The 20,795-nt window shown below is 45.0% G+C and overlaps 1 pseudogene across 1 annotated transcript; it reads left to right on the top strand.

The window, feature by feature from the left end:
• Positions 1 to 2,486: 2,486 nt before the first annotated feature.
• LOC146869321 (keratin, type I cytoskeletal 12-like) lies at positions 2,487 to 16,880 on the top strand (annotated as a pseudogene). The gene is made up of 8 exons (XR_014980013.1): positions 2,487 to 3,021; positions 6,374 to 6,456; positions 7,892 to 8,048; positions 9,230 to 9,391; positions 9,488 to 9,592; positions 10,243 to 10,460; positions 13,360 to 13,463; positions 15,621 to 16,880. The product of XR_014980013.1 is annotated as a keratin, type I cytoskeletal 12-like (transcript).
• The last annotated feature ends 3,915 nt before the right edge of the window (positions 16,881 to 20,795 follow it).

Below are 20,795 nucleotides of genomic sequence, written 5' to 3'. Positions count from 1 at the left end.
GGGGTTCATCTGTCTGAGTGGGCATGGACTTATTCTTGCTGGACCTGGAGGAGGCCCTGAAATCAGCAGAATGTCGGTAAGAAGGCTGGCCTTGGTGGGGGGCCTGGTCGTGATGGTGGCCACACCCAGAACTGTGGTGTAGTTACAGGGCGATCCAGAGGTGGAAAGGTACTCAGGGGTACCCTCTTCAGGAGCACAAAGGGTGCAAAGGCCAAATTCCCCAGCAAGTCTTCATGCTGGACCATGGAGGAGCGATGGCGCCCCGTTAGTCCTACGAGGGGTTGTAAGTCTGAGCAACCGGGGGTTGCCTGGAACGCTCTGCCCCTTCGGGCGTGATTAAGGGGGTGGACTGGTGGTCCACCGGTGGGAGGGGTTATCCCCTCCCCCAAAATTGTTAAGCACCGATTGGCGACGGCCACGGTGTAATTCGGCTCATCAGGCGGGCAGGTGGCAGAGGGGCTGCCTGCCCTTGGATCGGCCGTAAAATAACCCACCATGTTGGCATATTTGGTATGCAAATAAACCTGCATCAATTTTCTCCACAAACAAGGTGTCGGATGGTTTTTTTCCTAATATTAATGCTGTATGTGGGATGGGGAGTGTTGCTGAAATTGGCACTATGTTGACTGCCCGTGGTCCACGAAGGGGACCCTCATAAGAGGGCGGCAGCCTTAGTGCCACATGAGGGCACACAAGACAGTCCAGCGTTGTGGGACCCCCTAGGGGTCAGCACGCAGCATCACTTCCGGTAGGGAGTGGGTGGGGGATGCAGTATAAGTGCCACTCCCCGCCCACCTGGCGGCCTCTTTGTCGCTGCCCTTGATGCCGTTTCCCTCCCTACCGCTTACCCGGCGTAAGTGCAAGCGTGGGGTGGGAGAGGTGTTCTAACTTGTTATTTTGTGTTGCAGGCGGAGTTACAGGGTGATCCAGAGGCAGAAAGGTACTCCGGGGTACCCTCTTAAGGAGCACAAAGGGTGCAAAGGCCAAATTCCCCAGCAAGTCTTCATGCTGGACCATGGAGGAGCGATGGCGCCCTGTTAGTCCTACGAGGGGTTGGAATTCTGAGCAACCGGGGGTTGCCTGGAACGCTCTGCCCCTTCGGGCGTGAGTAAGGGGTGGACTGGCTGTCCACTGGAGGGAGGGGTTATCCCCTCCCCCAAAATTGGTGAGCACTGATTGGCAACGGCCACGGTGAAATTTGGCTCATCAGGCGGGCAGGCGGCGGATGGGCTGCCTGCCCTTGGATCGTCCGTAAAATAACCCACCATGTTGGCATATTTGGTATGCAAATAAACCTACAGTAATTTTCTCCACAAACAAGGTGTTGTGTGGTTTATTTCCTAATAATATTGCTGTATGTGGCATGGGGAGTGTTGCTGATATTGGCACTATGTGTTGGTTTAATCATGCGCCGTATTCTCATTGATACGTGCAGTGGGGTAAATCAACATGTCATTCCAAGTTAAAAGAGGACTTTCTAAAATCTTGTGAAATAAAATTCAAACGGATGATGGAGAGAAGGTAGTTGTGAAGGAAATGGAAGTATGGCTGTGGTATTTGTAAGTACCAGTGTAATCATAAAAGCTGCACAAAACATGTCCTCTCCTTTCTTGTCTTCATGTCCACCCCAACTAATACGAGGTACTCAAGGAAACAAAATGATGTCCTACACGGGCCATAAAGGACAGACAGTTGCAGATAGAGTGAGTGGTGGTGATAGAAAAGTCTCTGCAAGATGTTCGTAGCTGCAATGTGCTTCATGGCAAAGAACTGTTATGGCAGCTGACATCATTGTTCCAGGGCATGTTGACAGATAAATGTCATTGGCGTTTCAATCTTAGCCATCATCCTTCAATTGTTGATTCACTTCACAAACAAGAGAGGGGTTTGCAGAAAATAATGTAATTCATTGTCCGAGTTCAGACCTCTTTGTACCGCTCTAAATCTACAGATCCATTTGGCTTCACATTGTCGCAGCTATAGTTCCCTATCACCTCCTCTTGGGTTAAGACAGACCAATTCAATACCATGGAAGTGAAAGTTGGCTCTGTTTGCCCCATTTCACAGTCATGTGATACCAGTGAGTAAGTCAAATCTTGTTTAATGCACGCCCTACGGTGTTCCTGGATACGTGATCTCAATTGCCGGGTCATGCTCCCTACATACATTTTAGACCTGCCTGGACGTGGAGAAGGTTGGATGTCTGAAGAAAGTAGCGCAGGAGTGCAGTGTCCTGAAAGGTATTCTGCGCCTCACCCTTCTCAGGTACTGACGTAACAAAAAAAGCCCTGGGGCAAGGGCAGCGGCGCGCATGGGGAAGAAACATGTATGAATAATAATGGCTGTAATTGATCTTATAATGAGCGAGAGATAAGCTGGCAAACTCTGCATACTGATATGGGAAACAGCACTCAGTGAGCTGACACACCCTCTCCAATTTGTATATAAGGAATAACCATTTAGCCAGCATCCAGTCACCACCTCTGCTGCCTTTCTTGAGCTGGTGCACCTGCGATAGTACAGCATGGCAAGCTTACACAGTTCTGGGGGCATGCACGCTCTCAGTGTGTCTTCTCAGAAAACTGGGGGTAGACAGGGTGCTAGCCAGGGTAGCCATGCTGGGGGTTCTTTCGGGGGCTATGCGGGCGGCAGCTTTGTTGGTGGTGCCGGAAGTCGCTTGGCTGGTGCTGCAGTAGGGAGCTTTGTTGGTGGTGGTGTTGTTGGCAGGGAACATGGGGGCCATTGGGCCAGTGGAACCAGTGGGGCCAGGCTAGCCATGAGGACCAATGGAGCCATGCTAGCCAACCACATAGTGAGGGCCTTCTCTCTGCCGGTGAGAAAGCGACCATGCAGAACCTCAACGACCACCTGGCTGGCTACCTAGACAAGGTCAAGGAACTGGAGAATGCCAACGCTGAGCTTGAGCGTAAAATCAAAGAGTGGTATGCAAAGCACCGACCAGCTCCTGGAGAAAAGGACTACAGCAAATATTTCAAACAAATTGAAGAACTTCAAGCTAAGGTGAAGTATCATGTTCGGCTCAATTAATTCCTTATTTTAGACAATGTTCTCACCGGTCAAAACTAATTCCTTAATGTGCTCTGCAAAATGTGAAGGTACTTCATTCTCTTCCCCTTCCTCTTTAAGAGTTTGCCTAATCCTAGATCGTCCATATGTCTCTCTATATACTTCTCTTTCTCTCATTTTTGTCTATTTCAATCCTAATCTAATTTAAAAAAACTGAACAACTTACCATAACCATTTTCGCGAGAATGCAAAAAGAGGTTTAAACATAAACAACTTTCTATAGCACGTGTAATTAGACCAATGTTCACTGCAATTGATGTGCCCCATCTTCTTGGCAACCTCCCAAATACACCCGAGTTCCCCTGTATGGCATCAAGTACCTGTTCTGGAACGGTACCCTAAACCTTTTACTCACTGACCTTCTTCTCTTGATTGCAGGATAAAAATCTAGGCATTTAAATCTGGGTTCTAGAAAAACCTGTGAAATGAAAATAACAAAGTTTGAAAGCAAATGTTTAGAGATAAAGTTGTCCGTGATGGTTAAGCATTGTTATGTTTTTTACTATCTGAAGCACATATCACTAAATAAATTGGTACTAATTGATCTAACAAAGCATACATTGCAATCAATGAATACACACTCTTGTGCAGCAAACAGCATACAACCAGAACAGAAGTTGTAGAGCAGGTGTCTTGCAGTTAAAGAGGTAGGCACTCATAGCATGATAGAAAAGTATGATAATAGAGATAAGTTAAGGGAGAAAACATCAATTTCTTTTCTGGCATGGGTAACTGGAAAAAGCGACTTTAAAGCACAGGAAGCAAGCAACAACAAACCACAGCCAGAGATGCTAGAGTGTGCGTCCCATCCCTGCTTTAACCCAGCACTGGCTGATAAAAAGCAACAACAAACCACAGCCGGAGATGCTAGAGTGTGCTTCCCATCCCTGCTCTAACCCAGCACTGGCTGATAAAAAGCAACAACAAACCACAGCCAGAGATGCTAGAGTGTGCTTCCCATCCCTGCTCTAACCCAGCACTGGTTGATAAAAAGCAACAACAAACCACAGCCGGAGATGCTAGAGTGTGCTTCCCATCCCTGCTCTAACCCAGCACTGGCTGATAAAAAGCAACAACAAACCACAGCCGGAGATGCTAGAGTGTGCTTCCCATCCCTGCTCTAACCCAGCACTGGCTGATAAAAAGCAACAACAAACCACAGCCGGAGATGCTAGAGTGTGCTTCCCATCCCTGCTCTAACCCAGCACTGGCTGATAAAAAGCAACAACAAACCACAGCCGGAGATGCTAGAGTGTGCTTCCCATCCCTGCTCTAACCCAGCACTGGCTGATAAAAAGCAACAACAAACCACAGCCGGAGATGCTAGAGTGTGCTTCCCATCCCTGCTCTAACCCAGCACTGGCTGATAAAAAGCAACAACAAACCACAGCCAGAGATGCTAGAGTGTGCTTCCCATCCCTGCTCTAACCCAGCACTGGTTGATAAAAAGCAACAACAAACCACAGCCAGAGATGCTAGAGTGTGCTTCCCATCCCTGCTCTAACCCAGCACTGGCTGATAAAAAGCAACAACAAACCACAGCCGGAGATGCTAGAGTGTGCTTCCCATCCCTGCTCTAACCCAGCACTGGCTGATAAAAAGCAACAACAAACCACAGCCGGAGATGCTAGAGTGTGCTTCCCATCCCTGCTCTAACCCAGCACTGGCTGATAAAAAGCAACAACAAACCACAGCCGGAGATGCTAGAGTGTGCTTCCCATCCCTGCTCTAACCCAGCACTGGCTGATAAAAAGCAACAACAAACCACAGCCGGAGATGCTAGAGTGTGCTTCCCATCCCTGCTCTAACCCAGCACTGGCTGATAAAAAGCAACAACAAACAACAGCCAGAGATGCTAGAGTGTGCTTCCCATCCCTGCTCTAACTCAGCACTGGCTGATAAAAAGCAACAACAAACCACAGCCGGAGATGCTAGAGTGTGCTTCCCATCCCTGCTCTAACTCAGCACTGGCTGATAAAAAGCAACAAAACAGACAAAATAAACGTTTTCCAATTAAGATTCCTAGACATTGTCTAACCTTTTTCTGAGAATGACCAGTTGAAAGTCTTACCCAGTTCAGTGTGTTTTCTCCTCTGATCTTGAAGCCCCCAGTTTACCCAGAGGCCACATCACACTGGAGTGCAGCTTCTTTCAACAGCCTCACTCACTGATACACGAAGCCGCAAATAAAATGTTTTCCTTGTAGAAACGTCCCATTTGCCTTACGAGCTAAGGTTTTGGAGAGTAACAGTGAACCTAAAAACATCTCCCCATGACTCTAAACAATTATTCAGACCAAGAACAAACCATCAAGAGAGGAAGCTGTTTCTGGCAGGTCCTTGCAGCTTCTGTAAAATTATAACCTAAGGTTTCACAACCTTCTTTGTACCCAACCCCAGGCTCCTTACGTCATAGATAGTCTTTGGGAGAACTGCTCGTGCAGCAGCTTCGTACACTCGAATATGGAATGTGGCACCGAAACTGATCAAGTGACCCCGAAAAGAGAGAGCGAGTCTGGTCAGCAGACCTTGTTAAGCAGCTCGCAACATTTACTTGCCTTGAGCAGTAAGACTGCTTTAGTTTGCAGTAGCCCTTATGAAGGAAATTAAACTTCTTTACACGTATGAAATTGCAAACTAAATACATAATGCAATTACTTTGCAGGACAACATTAATGTAAACAAATCGCAACAGCTGGGATTGAAAAGCAACTTGAAAAATCATGTTTGCATTTTTTAAGGAAATCTTCGAGCAAAATTCTTAATGTGGCAGCTGTTTTTATTTCCCAACTTCCCAAGGAAGTTCCAATGTCTACCCAACTTTTGAGCTGATTTGAATATGCTAAATTAGTGAATCGTGTACAGGTGATGAGCAGCAGCAGAAGCAGTCAGAAGTCTACGGTTACAGAATTCAACACAGTACTCACTGCAGAGGGCAACAAATGTGAACTGGAATGTGGAATTCAAGTGGGAGAGACTGCAGCCAAATGAATTGATAGTCTGCCTTGTGGCAATTATCACCAGCACTAAGACCACGACGTGCCAAGCAAATAAAGTGCCGAGATGCAGTTTTTCATGTTTGTATTTGAGAGCGACATTCAGCACTTTAGGCAGTAGACTCACCCAGTAGCTCAGCACTCACTCGTAAGGGCACCACTTAGTGAGCATAATATGGAACGTTGTAATTGCCATTAACAATAACTGGCCCAACTTGCAGCCCGCGTTAAATGTAATATTTTATGAACAAGTAGGCCTTAACTCTCCCTTATGCCATCTTGTGTCTGCAGATCCTGCAGGCCCAAGTGGCCAAAGCCAGCGTTGTCCTGCAGATCGATAATGCCAGGCTGGCAGCCGAGGACTTCAAACTCAAGTGAGTAAAGCACAGTAGTAATGTTTTGCATATGGCTCATATCAACACACGTACAATTCAAATTCAGGCAGCATGGAAGTGCAAGAAACACTGATGCCTCCTAGCAGACCTAAGACCCTTGTCCCCTATGGCAGAGAACTCACCCACTGGCAGCCATGTTACAAGGGGGTTGTACAGGGGTTTGTGCTTGTAGCTTCTCTTGTGCATTGAAGCCATAGATGCATGACGCGGGTACGTCATCCATTTTGCTGGCACTGTTCCTAATAAAGGGAGCATTGTCACTTTTAGCTGCTCGCTGTTGAATGATAAAGGTCTGACATATAGAAAGGGGGCAGGTTCATGCAGAGAACTTGTCCCAGAAATGGGCCTATATCTTCAGCACAGTATTAGCAGCCGGTGACACCACCAGAGCAGGAACTCTTTGGAGCTCCTTCCAATGTCCACACCTTACTCAAGGCATCTATGTCATATGAGATGAACATACTTCCTTACAGTGCCGCATGTTTAATGGATTAATTGCTGCAACATAGCAAAGGAAGGAGCAGTTTGACATGACTACACTTCCAAGAAAATGAGAAATGGAGATAACTCTGGTAGGGAGGAAGCAGACACAGTGCTGTTTGCACCGGGTCCACTGCACCTAGATTTCCAGATACATAGAATGGATTGGTACTGATGCGATGTGGCACCAATGTTTCCAGTACCTCACAAGTACAAAAAAAATATTTTAAATGATTGACCAGTGTGAAAACAACCATTGCTTCGTGCAAATGTTGGTACAGATGCCAGGACAAATTTTCAACTCCAGAAGTAAAATCAAGGTGATAAAAAAGAAACTTGGAAAAAAACTGCTGATGAAAAACAGTACTGCCACTTATGTCATATATGTTGCCATGCTTACCAGTAATTCGTGGATTCAAAATAACCCCCATATTATGAGTGATTTCCTCTGGAATAGTGAATATCAACCAAAATTATAATTTCCCTGTGTCATTCTCAAATGCTGAGAGAAGTTCCGGGAAAATGTGCTCATGGCTTCACCTGTCAAATGTATCCCTGGAAACTCCATAGGTAATTCTGTACATGAAATTTCAACGTCCATCGTAATTCACTATTCAGTTGGTAACGCCTGCCACTGGCCGGTTAGAGACCAAGGGACCACTCAGAATGAAGGTTTATAAAGTGTTCCATGAGAAAGCCTTGGGATTTTCTGCCCCAAAATACACTCAAGGATTGTTCCGATAACGTCCACTAAGGCTCGCTCTATCTGTATTCTATCGTAGCTGACCCCGTGTTTGGCTGGGATGAGTAAGACGTGTTGCACCCCATGTATCTTCACCACTAGTGTGACTGTGATCAGACAGAGCCAAAAGAATGGATAGAACATGCTTTATCAAAAGGCCTGAGGCTTTCATTAACATTAACATGTTCCTAGGTATGAGAATGAGCTGATGCTTCGCCAGAGTGTGGAGACCGACATCAATGGGCTGCGTCGGGTCCTGGACCAGCTGACCCTGGCCAAATCTGACCTGGAGTCAGAGGTGGAGAGCCTGACTGAGGAGCTGGCGGCACTCAAGAAGAACCACGAGGAAGTAAGAGATAGCAATGTGTTTCAGAATGGTCTTGGAGGTGATGAATATGGGATAAACCCAAAATACCCATCATTTTCAGTACCAATCTTTTAGAGGCCTCTGAAAGGCTCCAAATGTCTACATATACTATAGGGCATCATTGCCCAATGGTGCAGTAAGGCTGAGCCCATGCCAGATTCACCGGATAGCTGATGACTATTTAAATTCAGCATATGCTTATTTGTGTTATGAGGATATGCTGCAAATCTGGCATGGATCATAGAGTCTCTCTCAAACATTTTTATGGGACCCTCAACAGCAGCGCTCGGTCAGTGGCATACTAGTAAGTGGTGGCATCATCATATAATCTGTCATCCACCAGGAGGATGTGTCTCGAACACCAGAGAGAGTGTGGGATCCATGACATAGATACTGTGTTCTATAATTACCTCCTGTTGCAGCGAAAAATTAATTTATTAATAATAAGGCACGGGTAAGGTTAAAAGAAAAAGAGATGTGGGTAGGAAAGAGCCAGATATTCTGCACATCTATATAAACATATGGTCAACATGTTTCAGCCTACTTGTGCCTGTCAAGATCTGTAAGGACCATAAGGTTTGTTTCTTGGATCCCTTTAGTAGGACAGAAGGGACACGGTCACCTGGTCATATGAGTCGCAGTTATGTTCTTTCTATGGAGATACAGGAGAATTCATGACTCATAGTTGTGTCCCCATAGGTGCCGGGGGGGGGGGGGGAGAGGGGTGAAGGTGGAAAAGTTACGCACAGTTGGCGTTGGCTCTTCATGCGGATAACAGCCCCTCACGTCCTGCATGGTTTTTTAAGAGAGAGTCCTTGATGTAGCACTGTGCTTTCCCACTCCTTTTGGTGGCTGTTGATACTCTGTTGGGAAGCTGAGTGGGATACCTTCTTCTCTTTGCTGCTCTCTCCACCTACCGATATTTGCGATGGATGTTAGATCAACATTAGATACTCCTGTTGTAAAATGTGTTGATTACGCTAGCATGCTGAACATTACTTAGTGGTCCAGTGACAAATAGTAAGTTCTTTTAAAATTACAGTACTACAAGCAAAACATTTTTTTACATAACCCAATTTCTATCGTTGATCTTCTATTTTTTACATCTCTAGTATGCAAATTAAGTTAAAATTAAGGGTACTTGTCCTATTTTCTCTTTGTAGGAGATGAAGGCTCTCCAAAGTGACAGTCAAGGAGACGTCAGTGTGGAGATGCATGCTGTGCCAGGCATAAACCTCCTCGGCCTCCTAACCAAGACAAGGGAGCAATATGAAAGAATGGCAGAGGAGAACCGCAGGTGGGCCGAAGAGGATTTCAACCTAAGGGTATGGACTCCTCTTTCCACTATGTTCATTGTCGAAACAAAACAGAGAAGACCCCATCAAATAACCCTCATTTGTCTTTCAGATCTGAAACAACAGATCTCAACAGGGGTGGAGCAGGTGCAATCAAGCAAGACTGAGGTGTCAGAACTGCGAAGGTCCTTGCAATCGCTGGAGATAGAGCTGCAGGCACAACTGGCAATGGTAAAAGAAAGGTGTAGCCCTCAGAAGGCATCCCCACCATTACGAACCCTGAAAGTGTTGTGTAATAACATAAGTCTATTGCCAGTTATGTAATCATATCAATGATTTATGCAACTGCACGTTTTTTTCCTCTAACGAGAAAATGTTTTTCCATCAATCTTGGAGGGTTCACTACTCATTTCCTACTCAGTACAATGACTAACTCTTGCCTTTGACAGAAGTACATCTATAGTCATTTACAGAATGGGACTGGGTTGGGGAAAATTCTGCAAATATTCACAAACTCTCAAGCTTCTAGGTGTTCTGCAATTTTCCAGGGAATCCTTGTCCTGGAATTCCTTCCCAGCCTGGGTATAAGTTTTACCCATGTGGAATATAGCATCGCAATAGTGTATTAATATACCCGGGGAAATTGATTTTCGAGTGCCAGTCCACTTTTTGCGAATTCCCTTAAATCATACATTTTGCTATTTGTACACACACACACAACTTTGTGGATTGGGCTCAGTGTGTTTAGAAACATAGATCCTTTGACCATGAAATCACCAGCAATGCGATGCAGGAACCAAAAAAAGCAATATTTGTAGACGTGGTTCCTCAATAGGTTTGTCCTCTACTTTCTAACTGTGCCCATTTTGTTGATCGACCAGAAAAGTTCCCTGGAGATGGACTTGGCCAAGAGAGAGGGAAACTATTGTTCTCAGCTGGCAGAGCTGCAAGCCAAGATCAGCATCGTAGAGGAGCAGCTGGTCGAGCTCAGGGAAGAGACGGAGTACCAGAGTGACGAGTACAACCAACTCCTGGACATCAAGAGCCGGCTGGAGCAGGAGATTGCGACCTACCAGCATCTGCTCGAAGGCTCAGGCGGGTAAGGAGGTGGAAGCAAGCTCCATTGATGAATTCCTTCGCTTCCCTTAGCTAGGCACCCGAGGTAGAAGGATCTCACAGTAGAGAAGCATGTGTAGTGTCACAAGGCAGTCAGAATGAGGATAAAGAGGATTCAGCTCTCCTGAAAAAGATTCCCTTCACTTTTCAAAATCCTGTACCAAACCTCCTGTACTGCGTGCAGTTCTGCTGTATGAACATCTGTATCGCGTAGTGTGAACAATAACATCTGCACAGCTGCAAATTTATAAAAAGTTGTGCTCTGACTTTTGTCGTCGTCGGTTCAAAAAGCCTTTTAAATGCGAAATTACATATGTAACGTAGAGGAATATCATTCATATTTTGCTTGTACCTTGTTTGCGCCTGGTTTCAGTCGGCAATGGGATTTCATGCAAAGTCAATTTTTGCTACCTCAGCAGATTCTGCTTTTTGTGAAAACCTATGAGTGCTTTGTGCTGTTCCCACTCTGCTACATTCCCTCTGCATAGATAACTGAGGGGTTGGTAGACTGTAATGCAAAGCAATTGTGGAGTCTTCTGTTGTCCTCTTCTGACACAAAATACTTTTGTGCATAAAAGTTGATGGTTGCTGCTGTTTGCACCATTGTAAACAACTCTGCACCATACTAGCTCCAGAGAAACCATACTAGCTCCAGTGATCACTGTTAGTAAATCTATATCAGAGATTATAAAAGTCTATGGGTTGTAACAATGGCTTCCACTGTCTCATCCTTTATCTTTGCTGGGCGAACGGCTCGCTTCATCAATATGGTTGTGTTCATGGTTATATGTAAATCAAATAGGGGGCACTGTTCCAGGGTTTGTGTATGCAGTTTGTCAACACATAGTCCTCACACTTAGGGGGACAAAAGAAAGAGAGGAACAGGGAGAGGAAGAAAGAGAGATGCCAGGTCATGGGGTGGGGAGAGACACAAATTGTCTCTTGTAGCCCTCACACATCCCAAGGGATGTCATGCTTCATCATCGGGCAGTTGCTCCTCGTTGGGCCGGCGGTGCAATGCCCTACGGGTCCCTCGAAGGGTCTCTTTGACGGAGATCTTTTAGAGAGCTGCCGATGTATGCATGTGGGTGTGTGGGTAACAGGTTGGGTGTGAGGGACAGTGCATGCATGCAGTGTGGATTAAATATGCCTAAGGGTTGCCAAAAAAGTTTTTAATGAAGAGGTACCCTTGGCAGAGTAAAACAACCCGTAGGTTAGAGGTTACCAACATGGGCGCAATGTGCCCAGGTAACTATGTTAAGGTCGACATGTTTCACGCCTGAAACGGTCTGAACGATCCTTGGCGTTTCTTCAGGACCAAGAGTGTGTGTGGAGCGTGGTGAGTGCACGAACGTGTGTGTTATAGGTGGGGTAACATTGGCCCATTCGTAGTCTAATAAGGGGGGAAGGGGAGAAGCCTGAAGCTACTAGTCAGTGGCTATCATAGATCCTAATTAGATCAATGCCCCCTTGGATAACGACCTAGATACAGAGATAATGTTTCTCCATGAGCTAATGGCGTGGGATACCCGCACCTTCTTGGGGGTTTTACTCGGGTGTTGGCGTGAATAGCCTACCCCGTCCGGACGCCTGCTCGTAGGTCAAGGTTACGCATGACAACATGTTTTTTCTGTTGAATGGAATGGGGTAAGCCATGTGAAAATCGAAACTAGGCCACAGTTGCTTCAGTCGCCCCTAGGTCCCGGAATATGCGCAAGGAGTAAGGGCCGGATTTATAGTTTAGCGGATGGCTGCTCCGCCACAACGTAATGGATATCCTGTCCGTCTCATTGCAATTTGCATAGGACAGAATGCACTCTTAATAAGGGGGATGAAATAGCCGTCATATTTGCGATGGAGTAAAACAATCCTTCAAACCCTAAATCAGGTCCTAAATCTTTACTGGACGGCTTGTGGATGAGTGAGCAAATGAATAGCAATTTCTAGAGCAGGAACATCTACCCAGAGGGGCGTCTTGGAACTGGAAAACGATTCCAGCCTAAGCGAGAGGTGCCTCCTAGTCAAGAATATGGAAGTGGAAAGAGCCAGGATTTAAGTTGTTTCCTCAAAACACTGTGATGCGGTTTTCCCTAATCTGCAGAGGAGGGATCTCCACATCTTAGCTGACAGATAAGGGAAAGCTCTTCACCTTATATAGATCGTTTGATTCTGGTATTGTAAGAAGATGGAGTGAGGAGGAGTGCAGAAGGCTCAGCGGTTGATGGTGAAGGAGCTTTTCTAGATAAGGCTTGGCCCTACATCTGCCAGGCTTCTGTGCATTAGGCAGACTGCCTAAAACATTATTTGCGTATGCACAGAATCCAATGTACATTTTCAAGGTGGCTGCTGGTGGGTGTGGATTTTGGGATGTTGAGCAGTAGCCTACCTGCTGTGTTTTGCCTGAAGGCACTGTATAAGATACTGGGGGATGTCCAGACATAGGGAATTCGCTTTATATAGGTTGGAGGCTATAAGTACCTGCACTCTGTCTTGAGTGAGGCCAACGAAGCTTCTCAGGTGCAACGCTATTGGCTAAACTTACGAGTGAGCATTTTAAATGATTGCTAAGGCAGTGCACGTTGCCCAAGTAGGGAGTTTATAGATGAAATACATGGCTAGGGATTTTAACGTTTTACTAAGGAAGTATTAAATTGCATTATATTTGTACTAATATAGAAGATGCGTACTTTGAAATGTTGTATAATGTTATTTTAATGTCATGGACGAGTTAAATTGTTGTGCACATGTCACCGGAGATGTTTGCCTTACTCCCTGTGATGAAGTGTGTCATTCCTTCTGTCCTCAAGAGAGACATTGTTCAAGTGCCAATGTTACAGGCTCTTTACTCAGGACAGTATCATTCATTGTGTTTCTGTAAACAGGTCCTCACAGGTCTCCCAAACTAAGCATCTGTCAGACTCTGGCTCTAAAGGATACAGCTCAGGAGGACGCAGCAGTTACAGCGGCACCGGTTCTTCTTCCAAAGGTAAATGTTTCTTGTGATGCCCAGCGCCTACACACCTGTACCCCACTCTCACAATAAACAGGCTCTGACATCACCACTTGCACCCCACACAGTCTCTGACACAAGAGCCACGCCCTGGGTTAGATTCAGCATGTGGAGGTTATCTTAGAGCATGTGACCTAGATTCAGGCTCAGACAGGAGCTTTGTAACGCGGATCCTGCATTCTGTAAGTAAGTTCTTTCCCACATATTGACACGTCCAGCTTTTCAATAGGACAAGGTAAGGCAACAACCTTAAGCAGATCACCTTCGGTTGTTACCAAATTACTGAAAACAAACATAATTAAACTGTTTTCTGTGTAGTTTGCTGGTCTAAACTAGACTCCTTTAACTACTGCCCAGGCTTCCAGGTAAAATACAATGATACCCATCGCTGAATCAGACCTATGCTAAACTTTATATGGCTGTGTAGATGAAGGGAGCAGGTTTTTATAAACCTACCTCAATTTCCTACTTCTCACTGAGGCCCTAAGCACACTTCAGACGGTCGACCCAACCAATGGAGTGGTCTTTGAATCAGAGAAAGATGGTGGTTGCAGCCCTGCTCTGTCTTTATGGGATACTGCGCTGAGATCTGAATGTCTGGAGAGGGAATGAGCTTCCACAGATGGGGTGTTTGGTGGGAGGCCACCTTGGTGCGGTAGGCGTCATACCACTGGCGGCAATCCCTAGTCAAAAGGGAAATTCTACACAAAGTCTACCGAAGTGTGTTACAGTCCAGCACCCGGTAAAACACCTTAGCCCTCAGTATGAGTTAGGCAGAGTAACTCTAAACTCCCTTTTAAAGTTGGTACTTGGGTCCGCATACAAATCTACTTCCCTCTCTCTTTGCTAACATGTAGTATGTGTGCCACTCCAGTGATAGGGTACATACAGTGACACATGGGATGTTCAAATTAATCTCGGCCACTGGTAATTACTCGGGCCGCATCCCAACTCATCGTTACTTTGCACACTATGCCACCTCAGTTTGGAACCAGCATATGCAAATCAGTCTAGATCCTGCTTGAATGGGAACAGTCCAGCCCGAACTGCCAGCCCAGTTCCTCCCTGAACAGGAACACAAGCAACCTAGTACCTTCTCCGACCTGATTATGGCTCATCAGCCCTGCATAGCTTAGTTTCAGTGACACAGTGTGACACAGCATGCACAGGACCAATGTCTGGGCATACAAGTTCCACTTAGTGAGGTACACTAAAGTATACAGAGATTTATGAATGGGATGCTTGAATTAATCTCAGGCACTGGAATTTACTCGGGCCAAATACCTATCTATTGATATTTTTCACCCCATGCCACCTCAGTTTGGACCCAGCCATTTGCAAATCAGATCCTGCTCCAATGGGAAAAGTCAAACCTGAACTGCCGAGCCAGGTCATCCCTGAAGCGGAACACAAGCAAGCTAGGACTGGTTCGCTCTGGTAGGGCTCACCAACCAGTTATAGCTTGGTTCCAGTGACACCGTGTGCATAGGTCCTGTGTCTGGGCTCAATTCCCACATGAAACAAGCCACTTGAGATGCCAACACAAGATATTTTCTATGCAATTTGGGGCCAGATGTACGACCATTGGATGTAGTCCCATTTGCGACTACATTCCCACCCTTTTGAGGAGAGTCACAAAACATTCATACATAGGGCTGCGAGTCGCAATAAGGAAGGAGCGCCCTTGGGATGGCCCTTGCTTATTGCAAGTCGCTAAACACTATTTTGCGAGTCGCTATTTTTTGCGACTGGCAAATTAGTGTTAGTACATGGCCCACAGGGATTTTGCATGTGCAAACATGTCACAAACCTGTTTGCACAAGCAAAATCCCATCGTACATCTGGCCCTTAGTGCCCTGCAGCAAACAACTGCAAAACAATCTAATAATACAAAATTTCAGGAAATGTTGGGAATTTCACATGGAATTTGGCGATTTCACTGTCGTAATTTACATTTCACCTAGGCCTAATTAATACAGTACACAAAGCCAACTCACTGATAGCAGGGCTGAGTCCCGTTAACTTACAGGTAGCAAACACTACTGGATGGCTGATTCAAACACCCGTGTTGCCCTACTCTATGGTCCCTGCATTTTAGAACCATCCTAACTTACTCCATATTTTGTTTTTCAGAGCCTGCCAGGACAACACGGGTCATAACAATTACAGAAGACTAAGGGCCATATGTATAAAGCAAAATTGCGATCGCAAACGCCGAAATTCGCTGTATGTAGGAAGGCAAATCTGCGTGCAAAATAAGGAATCGCTAAATTTGCGATTCCTTATTTTGCAATTGCATTTAAGGAATCGCAAATTTTGCGATTCCTTAAATGCAATGTAAGAAGCACCAAAAAAGTGCAATTTGGCCTTAAGGAATCGCAAATTACCACCAACTACAGGTTGGTGGTAATTTGCGATTTCTTTCAAAAATGCATATTTTTGCATTTTTCAAAGTGGCATGTGGTGCACACACATGTCCTTAGGGCATGTATGTGTGCCACATGTGCACCCATGCTCATTTCAGGGGTGCAACAGGGTGTCCTTTTGACACCCTGGCACACTTGAAATTGCATTCTCAATTTGCGATTCTCTAATTGAGAATCGCAAATTGAGAATGTCTTCCCATTCATTCCTATGGGCCTCTAGGCCCATAGGAATGAATGGGGAGTTATTTCTTAATTGCGAATTGCAATTTGCAATTCCCAATTAAAGAATATGTAGGATTCGCAAAATTATTTGCTAATCCTACCTACATTCCGTTTTGCAATAATCTAATTGCGATTCCCTAAAAATTGCAATTAGAGAATCGCAAAACACGTTTTACCTACATATGGCCCTTAGTTGATGGCAAACCGGTCAGCACGAAAAGACAGGTACATGACCATCAATGAATCTTGAGGAGGAGTTGAATGTTGCAGACCCAGCCGATGGAACATGTGAGGAAAGGATTCCAAATAATGGAGAACATCAGAATTACTATACGCTTTCTGGACTGCTTTGCACTTTATCCACATGCTTAAATTAGAGCTCTGGTGTACTACTCTCTTAACAGGAGCGCCATTTTTGATTTTCACCTTGAAAAAGATCATCCTAGTGCAGAACAGGTGCCACAACAGAGGGTACTCAGTTTATGGATGTCACTAAGTTTCAAATTGAATCACACATAGTTACTGGTGAATGTATTATCAATTGAAACCATCGTGACAATGCATTATTATCACTGGAAGATATTGCGAAAGAGGGTACAAGAACCTTCCATCCGGAAGCGTTTGCTGTGCTGTTCCTTTTCAATCCACTATTGTGTGTTTCTTTTTAAGGTTGTGGGGATGGTCTCCTGTTTACACCTGCTTGCCTTTTTGTTCATTTCAATAAACGTTCTCTTTCATGCAATGTACAATATGTCTTTTAATTCATTTGTGTTGCTTAAACTATCTTCTTTCCAAGTTTCAGAGATTTTTTGCTTCAGAACTTCTTTGCCAATTAACAAAGTTGTATTTACAGCAACGCGGACTTTAGTGGCAGAAGGAGCTATGAGGACATAAGATGATTTGAGGGATAAATAAATGGATGGATGGTTGGGGCACGTTTATATAACACACAATCTATATTGTGTCCTTTTATGCTGCTCTCCATTATAGTCTACCAGCGATAAAGTGTTCATTAAGGTAACAATTCATTTACAAGGAGGGATTTGATTATAGAATGGTATCTGAGATAGTGGATCTCCTGACTAGTAGATCTCTGGAAAGGCATTCTAATATCTGAGACCTACACAAGAGAAAGTCCCTCTGACACCTAATGATGAAGAGTACATTTCTTTCAGTCAGAGTGTAGTTGTCTGGTGTGGACTTCAGGGTGAATTAGGAGAATCAAATATCCCATCCACGGCTTTGGCAAAAAATTTTTTAGATCAGAAATAGGATTTTGAAATTAAGATTGTCTTGAGTTTGTAGTTGGTGTAAATATTTGCTACTATGCATTGTGATCAAAATTATGTCTAATCATGCCACCAGATTTTGAGTTGTACACGGATTCCTGCAAAGGTCCTCATTATGAGTGGCCGGGGTGCGTTTGAGGTAACAGTCGCACCAGATGAAAACCATTATTTCAGAGTTCGGAACTTACAAGGTGTGATAAATACCACTAATTACAAATTGCTCCACTGAAAATGGAGGGTGACATGCAGAATCATGCACTTTAGCACCCCTAGTAAATTTCAGCAGGACTGACTTGCCAAAAATTACCTGTGGAGAAATGTGAGGATGCAGAAATTGATGCAAAACCAATCATTCTAATCTCTTTGCGAAGTGGTGTTGGTTGATATTGAGAGGGGAGGATATGTAATATCAGCTGCAGAAGAGAAGGTTGCAAGAAAATGCTTTGTGTCGCTTCACCAATCTGTGCTTTCAACTCCAAGTCACTAATTTTACTCCCAAGTTTTTAACATTGTGCCTAGGCTTGGGAGCCTGATCAAGTAGTCCAGGTGCAGCACCTCTAATGATAGTGTTGGAAAGTTTGCTTTTTAGGCTGAAACAACCAGCTGGCATTCATCCAGTTCTTGTTTTGAGCAGCACAGTGTTGTAGATTTTCATACTTTGTCTGGTCATTAACTTAGATTTGAAGCAGTTTCATTGGCGTAGAACAGAAACAACAGCCTTTGATGTCTGGTCAAGTTTAGAAGAGGCTGGTTGAATACATTAAGCAACACTAATGACAGTGTCCAGCCCCACAGCTTTGGCATCTTGAAGTGGGGTAAAGATCTTTGTTTCACTGTCTACACAGGATCCGTCAGTAAAGAGTGTAACCACCATAACTCAGGTTTTTTTAGCCCACAAACATTGAGCAGCTGTGTCAACAGCAACCTTTGTTCCACAATCTTAAATGCTGCAGAGAGATCCAGTAGTGAGTCGTAAAGTCCCCCCTAACCCTTCAGAGATGGTGACCTGACAATAACATACAGTCTATCGAAGAAATGAATCAAGAAGCTTTGTTTAAAAGTACCTTGCCGATAATTTTCAGGTAGCAGTTGCACAGCTATTATACCTTGGACCAATTATGTTATGTAGCAAATATACTGATGAGATGTAAAAAAGAAACAAGGATAGGCTGGAAAGGCTCTCTTACTCCTTCTTACCATAGTCAATGCCATACTCACCCAAGGCATCTTCCCAGAAGCTCTCAAGATAATCTAGATTTTTCCACTCCTAAAAAAACCTACACTAGACGCTCATGATCTTGCCAACCACTGGCATTCAATCACTCACCTACCATTCATTGGCAATGTTAGAAATGGGGTATCTAGTTGGAAGAGGTAGGTACCTTTGTCCAAAAAGGACCCTTGCTTCTAGTCAGGGTAAGGGGGATAAACTTCTAAAATAACCCCTGCTCACCCCCGTGGTAGCTTGGCACGAACAGGCTTATCTCTGAGGCAGTGTGTAAAGCATTTGTGAACACATACAGTAATACAGTGAAAACACTACAAATGGACACCAAACCGGTTTAGAAAAATAAGTAATCTTTATCTATACCAAACAGAACCCAAAACAACAAAGATCCCCAATACAGTAATAAAAGTATGACTTTCAAATGGTAGAAATAGTTCAGTTCAGAGCAAATTGCAGATGCAACACTTTTCACACAAAGTACCTTGGATGCATCATGCAAACAAACAAAAAGGGTGGCAAGGAAGGTGATGCATTGGTTCCTTACACTCAGGGAAGGTGATGCATCAGTTCCTTGCTCCGGGGGAGGTGATGTGTCGGTTCCTTACTGCTGCGCCAGGGAGGCGATGTGTCGGTTCCTTACCAGAGAGGAGGTGATGCATCGGTTTCTTACTGCGTGGGGAGGTGATGCGTCAGTTTCTTACTGCGTCCCCCAACAATGCAAAAGACTTAGCGCCTCGATGCGACAATCTGGGATGATGCATGGATTCTTGCAGCCGCACAGCAGAGCTTGCGTCGGAATCGATGCAATGATCTCGGACTTTGGACTCAATGCGCCGCGGAAGGTGCTGCAACGTTTTTTTCAGCAATGTATCGGAAACAGATACGGATGCTTCACGCTTCTCAGTGCTGCATTGATTGTCCAGCTCCCAGCGGAAAACAGTCTCTAGAGGTTCAAAACAACAGCAGGCACCTCTTTGCAGGTCAGAACTCCTAGCAAGGCAGTTCAGGGAAGCTAGTGGTGAAGTCTTTGTGTCCCTGGGAATTCAGAACAGGAGACAAGCTAAGTTTCAAGCCCTTGGAGATCTTCTTCAAGCAGGGGACATAGCAAACAGCAAAGTCCTATTCTACTTACCTTGGCAGCAAGTAGCCACTGCAGGCTAACCCCAGACAGCAAATAGCACAGGGACAGTATTCCTCCTCAGCTTCTCTAGCTCTTCTCCCTGGAAAAGGTTCCTCTTGATTCCCAGAAGTGATCTAAAGTTCTGGGCCCCAATATTTATACTACAAAATCCTTTGTTTTCTGGTGGCAGAGAAGCCCTGTGCTAGGTCAAAACCGGTTCTGTCCTCTCTGGTGCAGCTTCCTGGCAGGAGGTGGAGACAGCATTGTCCTTGGCAGACCAGGCCCATTCAGGTGAAAGGAAATCTCCTGACCCTACTCTAAATGCAGCCCAGGTCTATTCAGCCAAGCTCTGACTTATCAAGCTCTCTGGAGCCACTGCTCCTCCCCGGCCCCTCTCATCTAAAACATGCAATACACAAACCTAGCAGAGGCACAGTGGATGGCTAAGCAAGTAAATACCCACTTTCTAAAAGTGGCATTTTCAAACATAGAATGTAAACATCACCCTCACTAAAAGATGCATTTAAACATTTTGAGTTCAGGCATACTAAACTTTATTTTGCTACCTTGTTCTCAGGGGTAGTTATGTTGATAAGATGTTATAAGCAAACATCTCACTCTATCCTATGGTAGCCTTGCAATAGGGAAAAATGAAATTGGAAGTATTTCACTATCAGGACATGCCACACACACCAGGGTATGTCCTACATTTCACAAATTACACTGCACCCTGTCAACAGGGGTACCTTGGGCCTACCTTAGGGGTGACTAACATGTAAGAAAAAGGAAGGGTAGGGCCTGGCAAGTGGGTGCACTTGCTAGGTCAACGTGGCAGTACTAGACTGCACACAGGCTCTGCAATGGCAGGCCAGAGTTACATTTACAGGCTGCTTATGTGGATGGCACAATCAGTGCTGCAGCCCACTAGTTGATTTACAGGCCCTGGGCATACACAGTGCACTGTACTAGGGACTGACTAGTAAATCATATCAGACAATTATGGAAACACCAATCCATACATAC

This window comes from Triturus cristatus, chromosome 1_1 (assembly GCF_964204655.1).
Source record: "Triturus cristatus chromosome 1_1, aTriCri1.1, whole genome shotgun sequence".
In the NCBI taxonomy this organism is placed as follows: domain Eukaryota; kingdom Metazoa; phylum Chordata; class Amphibia; order Caudata; family Salamandridae; genus Triturus; species Triturus cristatus.
The sequence above is the reverse complement of the archived record's forward strand: the minus strand, read 5'-3'. Positions and strand labels throughout refer to the sequence as shown.